The 19,809-nt window shown below is 36.2% G+C and overlaps 3 pseudogenes; all 3 read right to left on the reverse strand.

Moving 5' to 3' along the window:
• Window positions 1-1,090: 1,090 nt before the first annotated feature.
• Window positions 1,091-1,519, reverse strand: LOC145030505 (ethylene-responsive transcription factor ERF027 pseudogene; annotated as a pseudogene).
• A 13,894-nt stretch (window positions 1,520-15,413) lies between these two features.
• LOC145028534 (ethylene-responsive transcription factor ERF024 pseudogene) lies at window positions 15,414-16,242 on the reverse strand (annotated as a pseudogene).
• A 2,475-nt stretch (window positions 16,243-18,717) lies between these two features.
• Window positions 18,718-19,809, reverse strand: part of LOC145030506 (cyclin-D3-3-like) — a 37,820-nt pseudogene continuing 36,728 nt past the window's right edge.

Consider the following 19,809-nt stretch of genomic DNA (forward strand, 5'->3'; position numbering starts at 1 on the left):
ATTATGTGTTTAAATTTAAAAGATAAAAAATGCTATTATAATTATTTATTTTTCTGATTTTATTATAAATTTAAAGTTCTCAAATATTTTGCCATTTATATAAATTTTTTAAAATTAATTCATATAATACATAGGTCTCACAACTAGTTTGATATAAACTAAAATTCTCGCAACTAGTTTGATATAAACTAAAAGTCCGAAATTGAGTGTTACGAATTTGTGGTTAATTTGTAAAGATTTGGGATTATGAGTTTATTTCTAGACTAGAGGTCATTTTTGTAAATATCCTTTAATAATATAAAATATTAATATGCAATAATATCATGGATACACGTATGGTAGATCTTTAATGCTACACGGCCCAAATCAACCTTTTTGCACAGTACTATAACTACATTTATTTTGCATTTATCACGTTTTTTCAAAACAGTAACGTAAAAATGTATTAAAAAGGTCAAACTGAAACCGTATTTATGTCTCCTAATTATCTTTTTATATAGAAAAGGTAGCGTACAAAATCCAAAGTACATAACAAAAAGCCTTCGAAGCTCGAACTATGAAAGGCTAAAAAGAGAAGGAACACCAAACAAAATGAAGGCCACCACAAAAGGACAACTAAGATCAAAACAATGTGACCACAGAGCAATACCATACACTTGAAAAAGTAATGAAGTCATCGAATTTGAGCAGCACCAAAACATAAAGAGGGCAAAAACGTAATTAATGCAAACAGCTAGCACTAGAACCATCACTATATATAACGATTTATTTAATTTTACTATTATATAAATCTTACATGATAACATATTTGTTATGATAATAATTATATTTCTATTTATTTGGTTGAAATATCTTACAATTAAGATTGGTTGCTTCCTTATTTAGAAATAATTAGAGCAACAGGAAAGTTTAAAGGTACTTGTACAAAAACCAGTTAAAATCAACAACATACATAAATATTTTTCACTTTCTTCACATAATGATAGACAAAATGCGACAGTGAAAATTAATAGGCAGAAACGTGAACGGAAAAGACATTATGTTTACGTCTTGTATTGATATCTGGTTCTTAATTAGAAGTAAGAACTAATTAAGAAAGGGTTGCTCCGATCTCAGTCGAGCTGCCACCACTACTTTCTTTAGTAGGTGCTCGAGCTGCAGCCGCCCTTGCTGCTGCCGCACGGATGTCATCAGCTGTGGGGAACTCAGGAAGCGTAGTAGTCGACAGAGTAGAGTCGGGAAAGTTTAAGATTGCATACTCACCTTTGAGTGCCAGTGCCGCCACATCATAAGCCGCGGCCGCCATCTCCGGTGTCGGATATGTGCCTAGCCATATACGACTTGATTTGTTTGGTTCACGGATTTCAGAAACCCATTTCCCAGCTCTGCATCGGATTCCATAGTAATCAGGGTCGCGGCTGGAGGAACTGCCGCCAGGGGTAGGTGGTGGGTTGTCGTCATCTTGGGGCACCGGTAGCTGAAAAGCGGAGGAGCTGTGACGACGACGACGATTAGCCATGCAATCTAATTAAGTTGGGTTAAGTTTGTGGGTAGTTATAGACGAATAGTTTCTGTCGGTGCTTCATAACTCCATGATTGAGTATGACGCCGTGTGTGTTTCGCGGATGCTCCTTTAATTAGAAATGACAACTTTCCGGAATAAGAAAATACATACAATGATTTGACTATCCACAATTAAAAAAATAAAAAGAAAAGGTACACATACAACTCCGTTAATTCATAAAAGTAGGATCTTAAATGTAGGGCGAAAAGACCAAACGTACAAAGTAACCGAAGCCAATGTGTTATTCTAATACTCCAACGTGTTTTTCTGTTCAACCGTCAAGCCACTAACTATATTAAGTGGTCGGTATTAATTCGATAGAGGCTAGAGCATGATTTTGGAAAAGAAGAGACGTGAAGCTGAAGACATAAACAGAATCAGCAAAATAAAGTTATAAAGCTATCCACTGCATGTAGGGCAGCAGAGAATTTGATGACGACTCTTGTTGTCGGTCACAAGTTTATTAAAAGGAAATGAGAAAACGCCCTATGAAATTTTTAGGATTGATCCTTTTAGTCATTTAAGTTTTTTCGTAGTCGGCAACCTATTTTTTTAATCCCCTTTACTTGTTTTAGCCGGTTTAGAGGACACATAGACAAAACTTGGGGCCCACCTCTCTCTCTGTCACACACACACCAGAAAAAACCCACAACAACCAAAGTTGTTGCCTTCTTCAACCCATCCTATCATCTTCCTTCTATTTTGATGGCAGACTAATCTAATCACCACCAAACCACCGCCATGGCCAGTTGAAGCAAGCCTCTGACTGCAAACAGGACCATCAACACTGTTCACCGGAGAAGAAAAACCGGCGAGAATCACCATTTTCCTCCTATCTTCATCTCTTTCCGACCTTCAAGCAGCTTCCAATCACTTTTCCTTACTCCTCCATCAATCTTAGGTAACCCCTCCATCAATCTTAGGTAACCCCTTTTCTTTTCTATTCAGAACTCATTCAAAAATCTCCAAGAACAGTCAGCACCGCCGGTGACATGAACAGTTCCAATCGTATAGTCCCGATGATGGGTTCAGTCCTAAACAGATATATGTGGTTCCTCATTGGCAGTACTCTCTTCTGGTCGTCACCTGTTAGAGCCAAGAACAACAGAAGTGATAAGTGTTGAGTATCACCGGTGATGATGGGTACCACCCACCACAACAACGGCGACGAATGGTGGTAGCACAACAGCTCCGTTGCTTCCGCCTTCCCAATCCAGCTTTGATCGAATAGGAAAGAAGGTGCACAAATCAGGGTTGTTTGGAGTGGGGTTGCGGTGGTTCTGTGGCAAACGATGGTGGTTTCCAGTGAGGTAGAAGGTGATGGCAATGGTGGAGAGAGAGAGAGAGAGAGAGAGAGAGAGATGTCGTGGGACCTTTTAGTTTTTTTAATTTATTAAAATATAAAAATAAATGAAGTGGCATAAGGGGGTAACTAGGTTACCTCTTCGTTTTCTCGAAAAGGACCTATTGGAACCATCAAAACTAAATTTGTTCCCTTAAAAAGCCACTTAAAAAGTTAAATGAACAAAAGAGTAAACCCTAGAAACTTCATAGGGCGTAGTTGTCATTTTCCCAAAGGAAATTGAGAGTCATGAGTTGGAGAATATAATAGTATCATGGAGAAGAGGTAAAAGTAAAAAATAAAAAAAATTCAAGTATTAAGGTGGATTTAGAAAACTAGAAAAGGGATATTGTTTGTAATGTGAAAGATTAAACGAATTACTTATCAAGTATGAAGCTTGTTGTTAAAATTTGTAAATCCAAATTTGATGCAAATTATAAAAGATGGAATGAGGATATTCAAGAATTTAGAGATGTCAAAATAGTACGGTTTAGGAATGATTGCTGATTTGCTTCTAATAATCATAAGACGATATGTAAATCATTTGCGACTATAGTGAGATTTTAGCTTTCGCAGAAGAAACTGATGGTATGCAGGTCTAAAGTGGATTCAACAAAAGTTTTGATGCAATTAAACGGTTGCAAAAATTTTATGAACCATATTTTTATTTCCGTGTGATGGTAATCATGTATTACAGATTTTGGTTAATGAGTTACTGATTCAATTCGACTTAAAAGAACGCAACAATAAGGAGGTGGATGTTCAAATCATGGTCGGGCTTATGAATATTTCAAGGTGTAGTGGGACTTGTGGACGTATCAAGAAGAGGAGTTTTTGACCAAAAGTCTGTTTCTAAAATTTTTTTACCAAAAGGGTACACTTTCAAACATATTTATCTAATGAGGTGAATTTGTAAATTATTCTCAAAAGAAATCGATGACCTACCCTTTTTAGATTGGACCTACATCGTGAATCCTCCAAACGACTCGTCTTCGGCCACACCAAAAGGCTCTCAATCGATGTTGCTCACCTCCGTTGCCCACTCGCAGTTCCTCCACGTTTCTCACCTCCGACTACACCAGACGACCCTCAGTTGACCGCTTAATTCCGGTGATCATCTAACACCGTAAATTTTCAAATAAAAATTTCATGTTAAAACACAATAAAACTCATTTTTACATTTCCTCAAAACCACAAGTCTCTCAAATGTCAACAATCCACAATTAAAAATCACTATCCCAGAATCATAAAAATAATTCCTCTCCAGTGTGTACTGTCAAGCCGGTGCCTTCCCATGATCCTGAGAGGTACCTGAAACACATAACACATAACACGGTAAGCACGAAGCTTAGTGAGTTCCCTAAAATACCATACACAACTCAATAGCCACTCGAGGCTATGCTCAATAAGACCCTCCGGTCAATGTGTCTCAATGGGACCCTCTGATCCCACAACTCGGGTGGACCCTCTGGTCCTAACTCAGTAGGTTCAGAATAATACACAATACAAATCACAAAGACATAATGCGGGATATCACAATACACAATATAAGCACATAAGACCATCCAGTCACACAAAGATTACAACTCTAGGTAAAGTATAGTGAGAAGACTCACCTTGTAAGCAAGCACGTGATAACCTCGTACACGAATCTCGAACTAGCCTCCGCCTAACACATAAGATAATTATCTCTAATTAACACTCTATTCAAGATTCTAAATCAACCAAAGGTTATTCTCTCTCTCTCTCTCTCTCTCTCTAACTCTTGGAATGTGTAAAAGACCATTTTACCCCTCCATTGTCCCCATAATCCGTGTCTTGACCAAACCCTAAAGTCAACACTCAAGTCAATAGTCCATGTTGATTTAACTTGTTGAGTGCATCTATGTGACTCGTCAAGTCCCCTTGTTTCTTATGAAATATCGCAAACATCCAATTTAACTTGTTGAGTTGTCTTGTCAACTCGCCAAGTTATCCATGTCCACACTCATTGGGGAAAATCCTAGCCGACTCGTCGAGTCAGCTCGTTGACTCGGCGAGTACCTTCAGTCTGAATTCTCATTCAGACGTTTTAAGGTAGATCTACCCCTCCACACTCTAGATCTGGGCTCCCAAGGCTCGAATGTCACGTAAAGCTTCAATATTTACGTTCATGCATGGCACATTTTGCTCCAAAATGCCAATACAACTCTAACAATGGTGTTTAAGCATAATAACTCTTATATAGCTGAATAAAGATGGAACCTTTGGACTCTCTGGACTTCACAAGGTCCATATCTGAAGTCTATACCTCCTAATAGACTCCATGCACTTATTGTCCCAACAAAAGGTGGTAAAATCCCTAACTTCCATACTCAAGAGATCCAACTAATAAGAGGTGTAAGCTTTTTACCTTCCACAAAAGCTCCAAGTGAAAGAATGCTAGATCCTATTTTCTCTCCTTGTTCCTTGCTTGTATCTCACTCATTTCCTTCCAAAAGACCCACCAAAACACTCAATATTAGCTCACACACTCTCTCTTAGATCAATGTCCGATTAGGGTTTCACACAGGTGAGTTGGGCAGCTGGTGAGGCGGAAATGAGGACATAAGTTTCCTTAAATAGGCCCTAAACATGGGGATTCAGGGTTTCATCTCGCAACGCCTATTCGGCGAGTCAGTTCTCTGACTCGTCGAGTCGGTTTTTAGACCCATGTGGTCAATTAGTCTCTACTCGACGGGTTGAGGCACCAACTTGTCGAGTTGCTCAATAGATCTCAAAAATAAATAAATAAAAGGATAATATACTTGGGAGTCTTGATGTTACAATTCTCTCTCACTAGAATCAGACTTCGCCCTCGAAGTCATGCTCTTTGACACCCCATATTTTCTTTCTTGTGAAAGTCAATCTTGGTCATCTAAAGCCAATCATATCAATCAAAAGTCAAATTTATTTTCATTGTCATCTTAATATGGTTAGGGTAATAAATTTATAGGTATAAAAACCTTGTGTTATAAGTGTAGTTTGTTTAAGAAGTGAAACAAGTTGAACCGAGAACCCCAATGTGGCCAAAAACTTTGGACTGTGAATCCCTCCATTCATGCGAGGTTCATGACCGGAAACATGGGTTGCAAACCCTCGGACCGTGAACAACATTCGGACCGCATACGAGGTTCACTACCGTGAACCTCCGGTCTTGTCCCTTCGATGTGGTTCTCAACCAATGTGTCCCATCAAATTGGGACCCTATTTAAGGACCGAACCTTGAATTTTACCTCACTTCTTCATCTCCATCCATGACCCCCCCCCCCCCTCTCTCTCTCTTAAGATCTTCAACCACAAAACAACATTCACTCTCAAGTATCATCCACTCTCTTTTGAATCTTCTTAGGATATTGCTAGGATCTTCAAGTGTTTTGCATTCATTCAAGAACTTTAAGTCGTGAACACTTGCATCTTCATCATTCCACCAAGAACACACTAATCTCCAGCCGAAAACACTTGAATCTTCATCAATCTCCAAGATCATTGGGCCGTCAACACCTAGATTTGGGTCGTGAACCATTCTTCTAGCCGTGAACTCCTTCCAGCCTTCCATTTTTTATTCTAAAACATCTTTGGTAAGTGTTTCTTACACTATAGGCTGTTTCCTATCCAGCTTTATGATTATGAACACTAAATGTATCCATATATATATATATATATATATATATATATATATATATATATATATATATATATATATCATAATATACTAAATAAGACTCGTTTGTGCTTCGGGACTTCACTCGGGACCTTTTCATCATATATCGAACATTCAATCAAACCACTCACGAAAGGTAAGTTCATACCCCTACAATTTACTTTTAAATGCTTTTAGCAGGAGAATACAAGTAGAAAACAATATAATTGTGGTATTCATTTACATGTGGAAACAAACAAACCAAAAGGATTTCTTATACTTAAATATTGTTAAAACTATTTTAAAAACCCTTTTAAACTATTTTAGATTCCTTTTTTTTATCAAAATCATATGCGGGTACATATTTATGTATAAGTATGCTTTAATGGACTTAGGACTATTGCTAAATACATTAACTCTTGTTCCTTGTTTGGTTGTGGGCTTAGGGTAGGATCACTAGTCCAACTGTCGGTTAAATCATAGTTATACTCGCTAAATATATGCCTGAATATTAAATCTCATTATTTTCAAGGATTATTCTTAACTTAGTTGTATATATTAGACAAATTGCGTGTTTTCAATAACAGTTCGAGTAAACATACTAGTAAACTATAATAGGTATAGTTTAGAGGATTACTACACATTATTAGTAGAACAAAGAAACAATATATGTGTCAGTATATATATACTATTACTATTCATTACAAAGCATACTAGTGCAGAAGCTCGTCACCTATGTAGACTTAATGTGTACGATCCATAGCCTAGCCACAATAGGGTCTTTCACCCCGCAGAAGTCTGGTGCTCCACATCCCCTGAAATCCATGAAGGAGAGAGTACGAGTTTGTGACTGGCCAAGTGCCATGTCACTCCGAAATTCCCTAAGGTGACCCTCCATCAGCTCAATGATACTTTCCTTGATCAACTCGAAAATCACTAGGGTCGACTCAAGGATGCCTCTCATAATCTCGATTGCAATGAACTCGTGCAATCCATCATCAACTGGCTCGGAACCCGTACCCGAACTTGACCCAGACCCTGAGCCTCTTTCTCCATGATGTGTCACCACCATTCTGAAACAAAACACACAATCGTCAGGTTCATACATAACATCAAGTGTCTCACACTATGCCACTCGTGGTTCCCTGCAGCTCCCCAAGAGTCAAGTACGGATCCTCTGCTTTTAGTAGTATGGGCTCATACTACCTTCCACATCTATTTGTACTTTCCCTTTTTTTTTCTTGGTTTACCAAAGTCGCTTCTTATCCATGTATATAATTCTCAATCAAATAGATCCTGTCACTAATCTCTTCCTAGGCTTGCCCTAGGGTAATCTTTGACCCGCTCTCCGCCATCAGTTGCATAAGAAGTCTCTGCTATCTCTCCCTAACTAGCTCGCGAATACCATTACATATTACTAAGACCATATAATTCTTCGAATGAGAGGTCCTACCCTACAACGGTTGGACTCAAAAGAGAGCCGCGAAATAGGGCTAGACCTAACCTTCTGAAGTTATTTAGTCCTTGTAATATGTAACTTAACATATTCATTTACTAGGTAACTAAACATAACTAGAACTCCTAAAATCACAAAGTAAGCAACATTTGAGCATTAAGTAACCAAAACCAGGCATATCCTAAACTGGCCATCATATCATTGACTAATCAGTACTAGCATGCAGTTCAATAAGCATATACAATAGGCATATAAGGCATCCTTCCTAGATCATTTGACCTAATCTAGCACGCAGTTCAATAAGCACATACAATAGGCATACAAGGCATCCTTCCTAGATCCTTAGCTCTAATCTAGCATGCAGTTCACATATTCACACATCATATCATAATATAACATGTATGAGTATCTTGGGGAAAACCTACTTGAGCCCGGCTGATTGCACGCATCACACTCCTTATTCCTTATAAAAACCCTTAATTTTAATTTTAGAAAATTTTCTTTCTTTTTTTCTTGTAAAAAATATCCCAAACCCTTGATTTGAGTCCATACACACCCGAAAGTGTGTCTGAATCCCTCAAACCAGGGCTTTGATACCAACTTGTAACATCCTAAAATTTAAGACCAAATATTTCATTTTTAATTAGGTAATTATAAAACCAATAGTCTAAAAACATCCATAGTGTCATCCCATATCAAAACCAATATGTCAATAATCAAAACATGTCATAATAAAACAACATTAGAGTATAATTCCCAAAGATCTCATGTGCGGAAATCATGGTGGGATGCGTTGCGATCATACTGACTCCTTTCCTTTCGAAGAAGAGGTACCTGAAACCAAAACTGAAAATCGTAAGCACGAAGCTTAGTGAGTTCCCCCATCATACCACATACCGTATTATAAACATACTACCAAGCATATTTGGATGCTGGCCTACCCCTTCAGTCTCTTTCAAGCGGTAACCGCCTAACATATCTGGGTACTGGTCTACCCTTTCGGTCTCTTTTAACCAGTGACCGCATAGCATACCTAGTTTCTAACCTTCCCCTTCGATATCCTTCAACCGATAATTACCTAGAATATTTGGGTGCTTGTCTACCCCTTTAGTCTCTTTCAACCGGTTACGGGGACTATTTCACCCCTACCACTACCACATAATATCCTATCATGTAAACACATAAATCATATACTGCCTAGCATATCTGGGTATTGGCCTACCCCTTTTGTCCTTTCGACTGGTTACGGGTTCTATTTCACCCCTACTACTACCACGTAATGACATAGCATACGAGCACATAAATCTCAACAGATAGTAGCATACCAGAAAATTATCACAAAGACAAGCATCTCTATTGTAAACAACTACTAGTGGGCCGACATTGGTGCCTTCGACCCACTTATACCTGGAAGGTAACTCACCTCAAATACTGGAAAGTAGCTGAAAATCTTCGGCTCCGAATATCAACCCAAATCAAGCTCCTAAACATAAAAGATTTCCTTTAAGTACTCTTTCATACTCATAACCCCTTACGGGTCAACTTTGGTCAAAGTCAACACCCATGTCAAAGTCAAAGTCAAAGTCAACACCTAGGTCAAAGTTAAAGTCAACATTCCGAGTTGACTCAACTCACTGAGTTACTCTTCAACTCGTCAAGTTTCCATAAATCACATAATCGTGATATAACGATCCAACTCGTCGATTTTCTCCCACAACTTGTCGAGTCCCTCTTTTTCCAACAGAGTCGGGACACATCCATAACAACTCGTTGAGTACTCTTATGAACTCGTCTAGTTCTTTAGTCTGTCAACCTTCTTAATGCATTAAGTCGCTATTCTTCAAATCAAGGCCCTTTCTTCTGGATCCAAGCTGGAAATACGTCTAGAAGGGTAAAATTTCCAACTTTACCCATTAAGAACCTCCCCCTATGAAAAAACTCAAACCCTAACCCAAAATGATTTAGATCCAAATTCAATAGTCATCAAAACTTCAAGATAGACCATAAGGTCATAGATCTGGACTCTAGGGACAATTTTGTCATGTAATGTTCCCATCTTTACTAGCATGCATGACCTAATAGGGCTCAAAAGACCAAAAAGATGGTCTAAAAGTTGCATGAGAGTTCCATGGCCATAAAGTTGACACATTTATGCCATAAAGTCCCCTCAAGACCCTAGATCTGAAGTGTTTACCCAAATGGGATGTCCAAATCCCAACCATCAACATACTTGGACCAAAACATGAAGCAAAACATCCTAAGACTAGATCTAAGAATGCCATGGACAAGTTTGACGCTTTATACCTCAGATGAATCAGAAATAAAGCCCAACTTCTGGATCTACTCTCCTCTCACACATTCTTGCTCCTTCTTCAAGATTTTCCTTCTTCAAACTCGCCAAGAATACACAAGATTAGCTTACAATCACCAAAAATAGCTTAGGGTTTCGAGATTAGGGTTTTGGACAGTGGAGGATGGATATGAGGCCAACACCTTGGGGGTTAAGGTTTTTAAATAGGGTGCAAAACCCCAGAATTAGGGTTTCATTTCTGCCAGCCTACTCGTCGAGTTGCGGCCTCCCAACTCGTCGAGTAGGTTTCCAAACCTGCAGTCCAATTCATCTCTACTCGACGAGTTTGGGGCCTCCAACTTGTGGAGTTTTTATATAAAAGTGAATAATTACAAATCAAATACATACTAGGAACCATTTGTTATAGTATGTGGGTATGGGGTATAATGATAGGGCTATGTTCAAACTTTGTGTAATGATTGTTAAGCCAAATGATAATGAAATGCATAACTCTTCTACTTAATTGCTTAATTCTTCGAATATTTGGCATGCTATGTTATTTTTTATACTCTTCGATGTTTAATTAAACATGAACACATACCACACATTCACATTGACTCAAAATACAAATGCAATACATGTGTTGAATCAAAAGTAACAAGACAATCTTTCAAGTCCATACAGAAGACAACTAAACCACTTGGATCAATCCATATAGATGTGTGTGATGTGAAATCGATTCCATCTAAGGGTGGAAATAAGTACTTTATCACTTTTATTGATGATTTCACTAAATTATGATATGTCTATTTACTTAAAAGTAAATATGAGGCCATAGAGAAGTTCAAAGTGTATAAAAGTGAAGTTGAGAATCGAATCAACAATAAAATTAAAGTATTAGGAAGTTTTAATGGAGGTGAATATGCATCACCATTTGAGGAATTTTATGAAAATCATGATACAATACATGAGCTTACTGTAACTATTCACCGTAACAAAATGACATCATAGAAAGGAAAAATTGTATCTTAAAGGAAATGATGAATGTCATGTTGTTAAGTTTTGGGTTTCCACACTCAATGTTGGGGGTGGGGGAAGTTGTACTTTTAGCTAACTACGAGTTATAGTCAGGTATAAAACCATCCTGTAAATACCTTCAAGTATGGGGGTGTCTTGCAAAGGTCGTCGTACCTGCACCCAAGGTGCTTATGAAAGGACCTTATACTGTTGATTTCATATTTATTGGATATGCAAAAAGTAGTAGTGCCTATCAGTTTCTTGTGCATGACTCAAAAATACCAAAAATTCATAAATACATAATAATGGAGTCAAGAAATGCATCATTATTTGAGAATGTGTTTCCATGTCTTGTTATAGCTGAGACAATTGCTACAAAAATAATCGATCAAAATGACAACTCTCATGAAAATAAAATAGATGAAGAAATAGAGCCTCGTAGAAGTAAAATGGCTCAAATTGAGAAGTCATTTGGAGATGATTTCTACACCTACAGGGTTGAAAGAGAGCCTCAAACTTTCAAAGAGGCAGTTACCTCTTCTGAAGGACCTCAATGGAAAGAGGAAATTAAAAGTGAAATGGATTCCATCTTGCAAAATCAGGCATGGGAGCCAGTGGATTTATCTCAAGGTTGCAAACCACTAAGCTATAAATGGATTTTCAACAAAAAATTGAAAGCAGATGGTTCTATTGACAAGTACAAGGAAAGACTAGTAATAAAAGGTTATAGATAAAAAAAGTAGCCTTGATTACTTTGATACGTACTCTCCTATCACACTTATTACATCCATTAGATTGGTACTTGCAGTTACATTTATAAGAAATCTTGAATTACATCAAATGGATGTTTAAATAGATTTTCTAAACAGGGATTTAGAAGATGAAATCCACATGGAACAACTAGAAGGGTACGTTGCCCCAAGACAATAATCAAAGGTTTGTAAACTAGTGAAGTCGTTATATGGGTTGAAACAAGCCCTAAAACAACAACATCAGAAGTTTGACCATGTGATGTTGGAAAGTGGATACAAGATTAATGAATGTGACAAGTGTGTTTATGTTAAAAATACAAGTGAGGGTTATGTTATCGTGGTCCTTTATGTTGATGACATGCTTATTGTTGGTAACAACGATAAAATTGTTCAATCAACAAAGAACATGCTAAAGGAAAGATTTGACATGAAAGATATAGGTTTGGAAGATGTCATTCTTGGTGTGAAAATCACAAGGACTGGAGATGGACTTACCTTAAGTCAAACCCATTATATGGACAAAATCCTTAAGAATTTCAACTCTGGTGATACTAATGTGGCTAGAACAACAATCGATACAAGTCACCATCTAAGTAAATATAGATGTGAAGGACTTGCACAAGTCAAATATGAAAGAATTATTGGTCGCCTGATGTACCTTATGAGTTGTACCAGACCTAACTTAGCCTTTGTAATAAGCAGACTAAGCAGATATACCAGTAATCCGAGTGATGAACACTAGAAGAGTATTAAACGAGTATTATAATACTTAAAATATACTCATAATTATGGGTTGCACTATACAAGATATCACGAGGTGATAGAAGGGTATAGTGATGCAAATTAGATATCTGAAATTAAAGATTCCAAGTCAACCATTGGGTTTCTGTTCACACTTGGAGGTGGAGCTATTTAATGGAAATCTTCAAAAAGAAAAAAAACAGTTATAGCTAGATCCACCATGTAATCTGAGTTTATAGCACTTGATAAAAGTGGTGAAGAAGCTGAATGGCTACGATAATTTCGGGAAGATATACTAGGATGGGCTAAACCAGTTTCTACAATCTCAATCCATTGTGATAGTTAATCGAAAATTGAAAGGGAGAACAATTCTATGTATAATGGTAAGTCTTGATATATCTGACGAAGACACAACACCATTCGACAACTACTCTCAACTGGAGTTATCTCAATCGACTACATAAGGTCCAAGGATAAGATTGTGGATCCGCTAACCAAAGGGCTAAATGTGGAGTTAGTTGCAAAGTCATCAAGATGAATAGGATTAAAACCCATGAACGAATAAGTTATTACAAAGGAAAACCTAACCTAGTTGATTAGAGATCCCAAGATCTAGATTTAATGGGACAACCTACTTGTATATAACATATGTAGGATCACTGTAGGGGTCAACCCAACCCATTCCTATAAATAAACAGTACTGCAGATTAAGCTTATAGCAGTTGATGATAAGTTGAACATTAACAAGCTTAAGCTTTTAATGATTATCATATATAATCACTTGTGTGGGAGATAAGTGGGATTGCTTCAAATGGAATTGAATGTGAAAGTTCCTAAGAGCTCTTATAGAACCATGCAAGTATCCATGACCATAATAAACACATCAATGAGAACCTTACTAGGTTAGGGAAAATCATGTGAGATATATATTAATTATGTTTACACAAATGAAGGAACAGTTCAAGGACATTGAGTCTACTGGTCTATAAGTAAAATAAATATGTATCTTAAGGTAAAGTTCAAAGGGTTACACCTATATATCCTATGTATGATTCAACTGTTGGATTTTACCTAAGCAACTTGAAATTGTTGAAGCAATTTTCATTCATGCAGGGGATGGTTGGAAAATTAATTTTATTAATTTCCAAAAAGTGGGTTTTTCCATTTTTTTAGCACGAATTTTGAACTCTAAATGTAATAAAAAAAAGGGACAAATGATTATATATTCGTGTTCTCCTCCGTGCTACCTTCATTTTGATATAATACATTTAAAAAATTCGATTAAAACTGAATGAGAAATTACTTGTCAAACTAAAGTAGTTGAAACAGATTAAAAGGAGTTAATTGGGTTTTGCTCATTCCACATTGGTGGAAGTAAGAAAAGAAAATGAGTTTATAACTACAAAGAATAACTATATTTGTAAGACTTATAGAGTCAAGCCTCTCTCTTGTGTGTACACGAATGTGGGGTGCAAATGCGAGTCAGTTTGGCTTCGGTTCACTAAACTTGTGTGCGGTGGGTACAAATACACTATTAGTCAACCAGAAATGTTCAAAGACCTTTTGCAATTATTTTCTTTTCGTTTAATAGTTACACAACCGAATTAAAGACTATTAATAATAGATTTCAGTTTTGATATGCCATTTAATTGACTGTTACGTTTTGATGTTTAATGACATCAATTAGATTTACAACATAAATTTTGATGTTTAATAACATCAATTAGATTTACAATATAATGTTTAATGACATGTTAGGTTTTGATGTATAATGACATCAATTAGATTTACAATATAATGTTTAATGACATCAGTTAGATTTACAATATAAATTTTGATGTTTAATGGCATCAATTAGATTTACAATATAACGTTTAATGATATCAATTAAATTTACAATATAAATTGATTGTTTAAGTTACACCAAATGAATCAAAAACAATCTAATCTCTCTTTTGTGCTTATGCTTCTACTTTCATCTTTTGCTGCAACCAAGGTATAACGCGAACCATTTGAGGGTTCGGGTAATCTAAAAAAATTGTTGTATCTTCTAAACAAACACCTGTAGGACAAATTTATTTGAAGTACATGCCTAAACAAATTGTATTTTTTGTTCTTTCGCTACAATATTGAGTTAATTATATTTTTCTAACAATTTCCACATTTCACGAGCTTCATATTGAGGAGGAAAGTCTGTAAGATAATAAGTGAGCTAACTTCTCAATTGTGACAATCCTGTCGTTGAAGCAACGAGACTTTCTATCCATCTCTCCCCCCTTCTACCGATTCTTCAAATTCCAGACCCATCCATCCGTCAAATACCATTCTGCAATACCAAAAATAACCCTTCCCCCAGCCAGCGATCACCCTCGCCGGAGAATAGACTGGCGAACAGACTCAAAACGTGCCGGAAAAGAAAAAAGCAAGCGCTGTTAGGGGTGTTTTTTTTACAAATCAACCGTCTCTTTCTTTTTACAACATAATCATGCTTGATAAGATATATCAATTCAACCGTCGCTTTCTTTTTACAACATAATCATGCTTGATAAGTCGTAAATATTACACTTATGTAAATGCATGCAAAATTAAGTTACATCAAGGCTATGGAAACCATTCAATTAATCACTGTGTGCATTACATTCACCCAGAAAACTCCAACACCTTCATGGTTGTTTTGATAACATAAGATATTGGCGATCAAAAAAAAAAGACGGGGAGCGAAAACAACGTAAATAAAGCTTTGTAAACAATGATAAATTCATATATATATATAGTCCATGCATACTGATTGTTAATACAAGTTTACTTTCAGTAGTTCCACAGATTGCCTCCACCAAAATAATATGCCCCATTGTCCGAGGGACTATAATCGATCCTTGGTGGACTTAGGAGCATTCCCTCCGCCATATCCAATAACAGATTTGGCATGCCAAACACTGCTTCATCATCCATAAATACACCAGCAGAAGGGGCTGTATATATATTATCTGCAGCATCCACCGTCATGCTTCCTTCACCTCTTTCATAAGCCGGTGATCGAGCAGCAGCTGCTCTTGCTGCTGCAGCACGGATGTCGTCAGCCGTAGGACACTCAGGAAGCGTATTTGAGAGAACAGATTCTGGAAAGTTTAGCGCCGCATGCGTACCTTTAAGTGCCAATGTGGCCACGTCGTAAGCAGCGGCTGCCATCTCCGGTGTGGGATACGTGCCAAGCCATATGCGACTTGACTTGTTCGGTTCACGAATTTCAGACACCCATTTCCCAGCTCGCAACCGGATTCCATGGTAAACTGGGTGGCGGGTCGAGGAGGAGCCGCCGGCTTCTGTGGAGTGAGAAGTATCATATTGGGGTAGCTGAAAAGCGGAGGAGTTGCTGCGTCGACGGTTCGCCATGCAATGTTATGAATTGGTTTCTGTGTAGTTATAGACCGATGGATTCTGTTGATGACGGTGGTCATCTTAACTGGAATCCTAAACATAATGCAGCGTGGCGACTTCGCGGATGTGCTGAAAGGTTCTTAAAAGTTTTCAAGTAGACCCTTCATTTTAGAAGTAATGCATTTAAGGTCCCTAGCAAATCAATTATTATGGATTTAAACTGCATAACAATAAAAATCCCAATAATTTTTTTGAAAAATAAAAGTAGAAATAATAAAACCATATAACGTTCAACAATATATATGGACTACTAAAATTAGTTTAGAATATTATCTCAAATCTTAACAAAACACTCAATATATCTTTTTGAACCTGACCTACTACATTTTATTTGTCAACGAACATTTTTAACTTTTTATTATCAACAAATTAAATATGATGGATAGGTACCAAGAAAGCATTATAAAATTGGATTTGGATCTCCTTTGGTTAAACTGGTTCTGAAGCTAAAATAATTTTAATGCATATATCATTTTCTTGACAATGCTGAAATAATTTTAATGCATATATCATTTTCTGTTGTATTAGATTTGGTAGACAAACAATTAAATCCACAAATAGTATGACAAATTATGTTTCGATTAGTTGCAAATAATAAATTCAGTTATTATTATAAATATAATTACCGAGTTTCACCCAAAAACCAGATTGATCATATGTGATCATAGCTGATTAAAACAAAGGTAGAGAGAAACTACCCAATTATAGGATGAACTAAAATACAGAAGCTAATTACCTGATGTTTTGTTGATCTTGACAGCTAAGAACTGCACATAAAGGCTCATGTTCTTAAAGTTATTTACGCCACATTAAGGCTTACGTAAAACCTTAGGATTTGATACCTAATACAATAACTATGGAAGAAACTATAAGTTGATTTTTCGGAAAAAAAACGTAAGAACTGAAAATCGTAGAGGGTGAGAGTTCCCCCCAAAAAATGGATCCGATGATGATATTGGGCCTCTCATAGGTTGTCAGGTAGCAATTCGAATTCGATGATGTCATTATCTAGTATCTTATTCGTGCTTATCCATGATGATGCAACATGCGGAGTGCGAAGTGCGCATAAATCGTACCATTTCACAAACTTGTCATCTCTGGCTCGACTAGAAGCCATATGAGCTTGACCCATCTCTTGTCCGCACCTTTAAAGCCTTTGAAGACTTAACAAGAGAAAAAACATATAAACCTGTTTTATGTTTCTTCCCCATCAATGGGGGATCAAGAAAAATGGCAAACTTGCTTATTCTTCAATTATTTCTAGCACTTTCATCAAAATTTGTGAATCGTTTTATAGTAGTAGTAGTTTAGTAATACTTAACATATAAGAACTTTGATAAATCATGTAAATATATTGTTTTGTATTTTTATCCCTTCATTAAAAATGTGCACATAACGGACTAAAGGAAAGTTAATGATAGATCACAGTATAAGAATTTACCTTTTGACATATTAGCTAAATGAGGTACGAAATATTATAGTTTTACGTATTATAAGGGGTTTACATAAAATATAGCTGGTAGTAGTGTCTAATAAGTGTGATTATATATAATAATGTTGGAAAAAGATACATGGTCCAGATCTACCCGTTTATCACTCGTTCTATAAGTACATTTATTTCATAACCACACGTCTTTCACAGTTTTTGGGTTATTTTAATAGAACTAATTATATATTTTCAACTTGAGATAATTATTGTATAGGACCTTCAATTCTTCAATTATAATGAATTTTTATTTAGATTATTTTTTTATCGTATAAATTATTATCTTTTTAATTGTGTTAGTAAAATAATAAGTTATTCCTGATTTTTCATCATATGATCGTATCATGAGTTTTTTTAATCACTATTTGGTTGAAAACATAACATTAACATTGGAGTAGATATATTTTTTGTTTTCTTTAATTGAGAACTCATTAAATATATTGTCTGATCAATTTATCCTTATGATTTTATTATTGAAACATTTTCATACAATAATATTTATTTACCTCTTTAATTGTATTTAAATTTTTGAACATTTTTTTCTTTACCAATCAATTAAGTTTATTAAACATTTAATATAATATTTATGAAATATTAACAAGACAAAATTGCAAAAATGGTCCCTGTTGTAGGCATTTTTTCTGAGATTTAATCAAAACATTGACTTTTTTGGTTTAGAGGTCCTTTTATGCTAGTTTCGTTTCGGATTTGATCCCTCAGTAAACTGAAATGACTTTAATACATTCGGGTATCTATTTTCTATTTTTTTTTAAATCTAATACTTATTTATTTATTTAAACAATAAAAAATAAGAAGACATCTCTCTCTCTCTCTCTCTCTGTGTGTGTGTGTGTGTGTGTGTCTCGTACCTCTCCCTCATTAAACCAAAAGAGAATTCAACAAAAATATCAAATCCGTATCACATACCACCTAGTTCTAACCCTTTTCTAGTAAGTTATCTTTATCTTCATCATATGGAAGAAAAAGGAGAACGCAAACTCAAACAAGGCAGTCTTTTGGATCTGTTCATGAACTCTGAATGAAGACGATGAGTGATTAAACCAAGCCTCATGATTGTGTAATCGAAGATTGCATATGGAGTTATTGGATTCATCTTCCATTGAAGAGAAGAAAGCACTAAACGCTCTATTTTCATCATAGTATTGGATTCAAATACATATTTTGATCCTTCAACCGAAACAAAAACAACCCACAAAAGAAAGAGATGTGTTATTAACAAAATAATGACATTGGTATTTCCACAAATAGTTGGAGTGCATTCGTATAGATTAGACGTGATGGATACATGATACGTACTTGGAAGTCCAATAGGAGATAGGTATAGATTTCTTCATCATTAGAAGCTAAAGAAAGACAAACGACCACATCTAACTGATTCATCCACGGCTTATCTTTCTTGAAATAATTGCTCAACAAGAATCTATCGAAGTAACTAACAACCAAAATGGTTGTCATAGCAACAAATCTATAATGGGCACTAAACTTAATCATTTAATCGACATATTCTTTCCTTAAACCTATTAAAACCCTATCACTGAACAAATCCCCTTCTTTTGAAACAATATTTTTCTCTTTAGACAAAAGTGATTGTAACATCCTGAGAATTCAGGTATTTCTAAGTTCATCCCTTGGTTTTTAATGTATGCTATTTTGTCCCTTGGATTGGATGGAAGTAGGCATGGGAAGCCCTAGTGGCAAATTTGTAATTTTTGGGCTAAGAGGAGTACGCTAAACGTACATGTAGGTACGCTGAGCGTACTAGGGCACACCTTAGTACGTTGTGCGTACTCATGTTTGATGGAAACCCTAAGTTTAAGGGTTTGTGGGGTATTTAAGCATCCTTATGGCTCATTTATCCCCACCTTTTCAGCCTCCAAAGTCTTAGAGCCATTCTTGCAAAACCCTAGCCTCCTAGAGTGAGATTGAAAGCCCTAAAGTGTGTTCTAGGTTTTTTAGAGGAAGTAGAAGTGCATCAAGAAGCTTGGAAGCTTGAAGAAAGGATTAGATCTAGAAGTTTGACTCTCTTCTCCACCATATAAAG

This window comes from Lactuca saligna, chromosome 2 (assembly GCF_052625555.1).
Source record: "Lactuca saligna cultivar CGN05327 chromosome 2, ASM5262555v1, whole genome shotgun sequence".
Lineage (NCBI taxonomy): Eukaryota > Viridiplantae > Streptophyta > Magnoliopsida > Asterales > Asteraceae > Lactuca > Lactuca saligna.